Source organism: Panthera uncia, chromosome X, assembly GCF_023721935.1.
Source record: "Panthera uncia isolate 11264 chromosome X, Puncia_PCG_1.0, whole genome shotgun sequence".
NCBI classification, from domain to species: domain Eukaryota; kingdom Metazoa; phylum Chordata; class Mammalia; order Carnivora; family Felidae; genus Panthera; species Panthera uncia.
The window spans coordinates 76,572,719-76,579,776 of NC_064817.1; the positions used below are offsets into that span (position 1 = coordinate 76,572,719).

Below are 7,058 nucleotides of genomic sequence, written 5' to 3' on the forward strand. Positions count from 1 at the left end.
TTTCGTTGATCTGCTCTACAGTTTTTTTAGATTCTATATTGTTTATTGCTGCTCTGATCTTTATGATTTCTCTTCTGCTGGGCTTAGCCTGCCTTTGCTGTTCTGCTTCTATTTCCTTTAGGTGTGCTGTTAGATTTTGTATTTGGGATTTTTCTTGTTTCTTGAGATAGGCCTGGATTGCAATGTATTTTCCTCTCAGGACTGCCTTCGCTGCGTCCCAAAGCGTTTGGATTGTTGTATTTTCATTTTCGTTTGTTTCCATATATTTTTAAATTTCTTCTCTAATTGCCTGGTTGACCCACTCATTCTTTAGTAGGGTGTTCTTTAACCTCCATGCTTTTGGAGGTTTTCCGGACTTTTTCTCGTGGTTGATTTCAAGCTTCATAGCATTGTGGTCTGAAAGTATGCATGGTATAATTTCAATTCTTGTAAACTTATGAAGGGCTGTTTTGTGACCCAGTATATGATCTATCTTGGAGAATGTTCCATGTGCACTCGAGAAGAAAGTATATTCTGTTGCTTTGGGATGCAGAGTTCTAAATATATCTGTCAAGTCCATCTGATCCAATGTATCATTCAGGGTCCTTGTTTCCTTACTGACCGTGTGTCTAGATGATCTATCCATTTCTGTAAGTGGGGTGTTAAAGTCCCCTGCAATTACCACATTCTTATCAATAAGGTTGCTTATGTTTATGAGTAATTGTTTTATATATTTGGGGGCTCCCGTATTCGGCGCATAGGCATTTATAATTGTTAGCTCTTCCTGATGGATAGACCCTGTAATTATTATATAATGCCCTTCTTCATCTCTTGTTACAGCCTTTAATTTAAAGTCTAGTTGGTCTGATATAAGTATGGCTACTCCAGCTCTCTTTTGGCTTCCAGTAGCATGATAAATAGTTCTCCATCCCCTCATTGTCAATCTGAAAGTGTCCTCAGGTCTAAAATGAGTCTCTTGTAGACAGCAAATAGATGGGTTTTGTTTTTTTATCCATTCTGATACCCTATGTCTTTTGGTTGGCACATTTAATCCATTTACATTCAGTGTTATTATAGAAAGATACGGGTTTAGAGTCATTGTGATGTCTGTATGTTTTATGCTTGTAGTGATGTCTCTGGTACTTTGTCTCACAGGATCCCCCTTAGGATCTCTTGTAGGGCTGGTTTAGTGGTGACAAATTCCTTCAGTTTTTGTTTGTTTGGGAAGACCTTTATCTCTCCTTCTATTCTAAATGACAGACTTGCTGTTTAAAGGATTCTCAGCTGCATATTTTTTCTGTTTAGCACACTGAAGATCTCGTGCCAATCCTTTCTGGCCTGCCAAGTTTCAAAAGAGAGATCAGTCATGAGTCTTACAGGTCTCCCTTTATATGTGAGGGCACGTTTATCCCTTGCTGCTTTCAGAATTTTCTCTTTATCCTTGTTTTGCCAGTTTCACTATGATGCGTTGTGCAGAACATCGATTCAAGTTACGTCTGAAGGGAGTTGTCTGTGCCTCTTGGATTTCAATGCCTTTTTCCTTCCCCAGTTCAGGGAAGTTCTCAGCTATAATTTCTTCAAGTACCCCTTCAGCATCTTTCCCTCTCTCTTCCTCCTCTGGGATACCAATTATGCGTATATTATTTCTTTTTAGTGTATCACTTAGTTCTCTAATTTTCCCCTCATACTCCTGGATTTTTTTATCTCTCTTTTTCTCAGCTTCCTCTTTTTCCATAACTTTATCTTCTAGTTCACCTATTCTCTCCTCTGCCTCTTCAATCCGAGCCGTCGTGGTTTCCATTTTGTTTTGCATTTCATTTAAAGCGTTTTTCAGCTCCTCGTGACTGTTCCTTAGTCCCTTGATCTCTGTAGCAAGAGATTCTCTGCTGTCCTCTCTACTGTTTTCAAGCCCAGCGATTAATTTTATGACTATTATTCTAAATTCACTTTCTGTTATATTATTTAAATCCTTTTTGATCAGTTCATTAACTTTTGTTATTTCCTGGAGATTCTTCTGAGGGGAATTCTTCCGTTTGGTCATTTTGGATAGTCCCTGGAGTGGTGCGGACCTGCAGGGCACTTCCCCTGTGCTGTGGTGTATAAATGGAGTTGGTGGGCGGAGTCGCAGTCAGACCTGATGTCTGCCCCCAGCCCACCGCTGGGGCCAAAGTCAGACTGGTGTGTGCTTTCTCTTCCCCTGTCCTAGGGGCGGGATTCACTGTGGGCTGGTGTGGCCCATCTGGGCTGCTTGCACACTTCCAGGCTTGTGGTGCTGGGGATCTGGCCTATTAGCTGGGGTGGGTAGGCAAAGTGCACGGGGGCAGGAGTGGCAGGCTCAGCTCGTTTCTCCTTAGGTGATCCACTTCAGGAGGGGCCCTGTGGCAGCAGGAGGGAGTCAGATCCACTGCCGGAGGGGTGGCTCCACAGAAGCACAGTGTTGGGTGTTTGCGAGGAGCAAGCAAGTTCCCTGGCAGGGACTCGTTCCCTTTGGGATTTTGGCTGGGGAATGGGCGAGGGAGATGGCGCTGGGGAGCACCTTTGTTCCCCGCCAAACTGAGCTCTGTCGTCCGGTGGCTCAGCCACTCTCCCTCTCGTTGTCTTCCAGCCTTCCCGCTTTCCGAGCAGAGCTGTTAATTTATGACCCCCCAGATGCTAAGTCGAGCTTGCTGTCGTAACACACTCTGTCCGGCCACTCAGCTTTTGCAAGCCAGACTCGGGGGCTCTGATTGGCCGGCAGGCTGCCCCTCTGCCCTGGCTCCCTCCCGCCAGTCCGTGCAGCTCGCACCGCCTCTCTGCCCTTCCTACCCTCTTCTCTGGGCCTCTCGTCTGCACTTGGCTCCGGAGACTCCGTTCTGCTAGTCTTCTGGTGCTTTTCTGCGTTAGTTAGGCAGGTGTAGGTGGAATCTAAGTGATCAGCAGGATGCACGGTGAGCCCAGCATCCTCCTAAGACGCCATCTTCCCTACCTCCTATAGGTTTTCTTTAGAAGTCATGCTTAGAATGTCCTTCTACAGCTCCACAATTAGATAATACTCACCTGTATTATTTCATTGTTTAGTATGCATATATGTGTATACAAACACAAACATGCACACACACACACACACACATATTCATAAATGAGATTAGACTGTAGTGTGTTTGTAATAAAGGTTATCTTTGCCAAAGTTATACATCAGAGTTATGTGTTATGCCCAGAATTCGTGATCCCCAAAGACCACTAGGGAGCCGAGTCTGATGCAAAGGCAAAAGAGCCTTTATTGGAGCTAGCTCGAGCTCAGTCCCCTACCTGCACCAACGCAGCGGTGAGAAACCTGGGAGAGAGTGAGTTTCAAAAGCACAAAGGTTTTATTGGGGCCTAGGGGCAGTTGGTGAGGTAATGGCTGTGGCCTCAGCCAATTGGCTGGGGAAGGGTCTTGGCCTTGGCCGATTGGCTGGGGAAGGGTTGGAGTCCTGTTACGTAGGTCGCTAGGCGTGTTTTGATCAGGAAGTTTGAACTGGTTAGCGGGACGTTACTCAAGGGGAGGAGGCATTCTGGTCTAGGAGAAGGACACAGAACAAGATGGAGTTGGCTGGCGTAGGCCTGCCCTTTCATATGCTGTTATGCTGGTTGTGAAAATGAACTTTGTGTCCTTGAAGAGTTTATTTTCTGGTAATATAAATTTGTAAAGTGCAGGAATTTCCAGTTTCTTAAAGGTTTAAGAAAATTTTTCTATAAAAACATTTGGACCTGAGTTATCTTTCAGGCAATTCCTCTAAACTTTTCTTTTCCCAAACTGTTTTTATAGTCATTGGTTTGTTTTGTGTTTTTTACTCTGGAAAACCTTTAACTTATGTTTTTATGTTATGTTTTTTTTTTTCTAGAAAATTGACCATTTTGTGCAGGAATTCTAATTTATAATTTTTACATATCTTTATTCTTATTAATTATTAAAAATTATAAAAAAAACCCTCCCCATAAACCCTCATTTGTTTATGTATATGTGTATGTATGTGTATATTTATATATGTATGTGTGTGTGTACATATATATATAAAGACAGAGAGAGGGCAAGAAAGAGGGCAAGAATTTTGTCTGGTTTTATTCACCTTTTCCTAGATTATTGAATGATATTTAGAGTACAATCGCGTAAAAGAATGACAGTCGTAGAGGAGAGTAGTCCAGGTAATTTGAAATGAATTAGGTATTTTCATGAGTTGGATTCATATGAAGAAAGAACTCCTATGAAGAAAAATGGCTTGGAAATTACTTATCCTTATTAACTACAGCTCTTGGGAGGGGAAAATACTTGAGTACTGTATTTATTAAACCAGATTTCAACTGGCAGTTACCAATAAGGTACTTTGCTGGAAATTTAGATAAATTATCACCAATTCATTGGATGTGTTAACTGTACTCTCATGGCCAAAGAGCAATGCTTACCATTGCCATGGTTCTCATAGAGAAAGAATGTAATTGATGGCATAATTTTTAAACTTAATATTCTTGCAAATGATGAACATCTTCTTTAAATACGTAATTTTAACCACTAACTTGCACTGAAAAATCACATTTTTAAAATGACAGCACATCGCTTCTCGGCCTTTTGGCTAAGATCAAGTGTAGTATCTGTTCTTATCAGTTTAAAATGACAGCACATATATAAGATAAAATTTAAATAAATATGAAATTCTATCTAAAGTAAGATTTCATTATTAGTAATCCTAGACAAATATGCTAATTTTTTTTTTCAACGTTTTTTTATTTTTATTTTTGGGACAGAGAGAGACAGAGCATGAACGGGGGAGGGGCAGAGAGAGAGGGAGACACAGAATCGGAAACAGGCTCCAGGCTCCGAGCCATCAGCCCAGAGCCTGACTCGGGGCTCGAACTCACGGACCGCGAGATCGTGACCTGGCTGAAGTCGGACGCTTAACCGACTGCGCCACCCAGGCGCCCCAAATATGCTAATTTTTAACCTATGTTCTCTTTGTTTTACTCTCAGGATTGAGAATGAGAATTCTTGATTTAGGATTAAAAAAAAAAAATGTCCACTGCATCATTACAACCTTTTGGGCCTGTCTGAAAAAAAAAATCTTGCAAATATGGTTTTCTAACAAGAGACCAGACTGCTTCCAAATCATATCAAAGAGAAGGTATGAAGTTGTTTTTCTAGCATCCCCGATCATTATGAGTTCCCACAATTTTCCTCTACCAGTGAAAAACAAAATGGAGGAAAAAAATTATAAATAAGTGTGTTTGCTGCTGTGACATTCTTTCATCCAAAAAGGGTAACTTTCTTGTTTTCAGTATTAATTCTTTGCCCTTTAAGATAATATTTTACATATATTTATATATTTTGAATCAAACTATCCCTTAACAACAACACACATTATGAATGCACAAAAGTTCAGACTATGTTTTGAAAAGTTTTATATTAAAAACAAAGTTTATCATTGGTTACTTAAAAAAATTAAATTTAGGGGCGCCTGGGTGGCTCAGTCGGTTTAGCGTCTGACTTTGGCTCAGGTCATGATCTTGCAGCTCGTGGGTTTGAGCCCCATGTCAGGCTCTGTGATGACAGCTCAGAACCTGGAGCCTGCTTCAGATTCTGTGTCCCTCTCTCTCTGCCCCAACCCACTTGCATTCTGTCTCTGTCTCTCTCAAAAATAAATAAACTTTTAAAAAATATATACAAAATTAAAAAAATAAATTTAAGGGTGCCTGGAGGGTTCATTTGGTTAAGTGTTCAAGTCTTGATTTCCTCTCAAGTCATGATCTCACACCGTGGTACCAAGCCCCCCATCAGGCTCCATGCTGACGGCACAGAACCTGCTTGGGATTCTCTCTCTACCTCTTTCTGCTCCTCCCCACCCTCAAAATAAATAAATAAACATTTTAAAAAATTACATTTAGACACAACTGAAATGTTTAAAACCTTGTTGGATCTACAATAATTTCAACACAGCCTCTAAACAACAGCATGTACAAGGAACTTCAGTGCTTCAATATAGTGTATGTACATCTTAAGATCCATCTGTCTATCCTGTTAAATCAAATAAAGCATGTATATTTGTTTACTGTTTTTCAATATGGTGGGAGATACTTTCAGAGTGGAAATAAGCAATATTTCCAGTATTTAGCTGTGTTGTTCTTTTCAGTCGGGAGATAAGCAATATTTCCAGTATTTAGCTGTGTTGTACTTTTCCTTCTCTCTCATGAGAGATAATTGTGAAAGCAAATATTGTTTCACTAGATTATAAAAGACTGCTGGAAATCACATAAATGAATGTACTACATTTTAAAACACAAAATATCTTATGAACTTTGACCAATGATATTTCCTTTTTGAACAATGTGTTTTCACAGTGTAGAATATTAACTAATCTTGATCAAAAAGTACTAGCCGAGTACTTAATAGTTGTGGTACACCACATAAGAGATGTTCTAATAAGTACATCAGATCAATTTGTAATGGAGCTTGTTATTGATGAAAATAAGATTAACAAAATGCACTAACATGCAACAGAACTAATATGTTCAGCTACTGTAAATATCTAAACCATCACTGATGTTTTAGTTCCACTATTGATTCTACAGTCCAAAGGAGAGATGCTTTTTGTTTGACGTAATTAAGACATGGTGACCATGAGATTATAACAACTTTGATCAGCCCAGAGGATTCATAGTCCTCCAAATTCAGTGTTTGTTTCCACTAATTCTTAAATGCTACAACCTGTCTCTGGTAATTTAAAACTACAAAATCCAGAGCGCCAAGTATTAACAAGAATGTATGGATCTTCTGTACTCCATTTTGGAAAGATGGTCTTTCGAGAACAACAATTTAATGATGGGGAGAGATGTGATGTGATTAAGAAAATTTAAAAAATGGGCAGTTTCAAAGATCTGAGGCCATTTTATAAAAAGCCTCTTTTTGGAAAAAAATACTTTTTTTAATAGGAGAAAAATGAAATGATGTGGAATGCTGTATAAGAAATAAAAAAGGTCTGTGTCACTTTTCTAAAGCTAATTCTTGTTACTGAATCAAAGCTAACTATATACATAGATATGAGTGATTAAACTCCAAACACATTATTGAA

At 39.6% G+C, this 7,058-nt stretch overlaps 1 pseudogene; it reads left to right on the plus strand.

The window, feature by feature from the left end:
* Positions 1-4,548: 4,548 nt before the first annotated feature.
* On the plus strand, positions 4,549-4,654 carry LOC125932489 (uncharacterized; annotated as a pseudogene).
* The last annotated feature ends 2,404 nt before the right edge of the window (positions 4,655-7,058 follow it).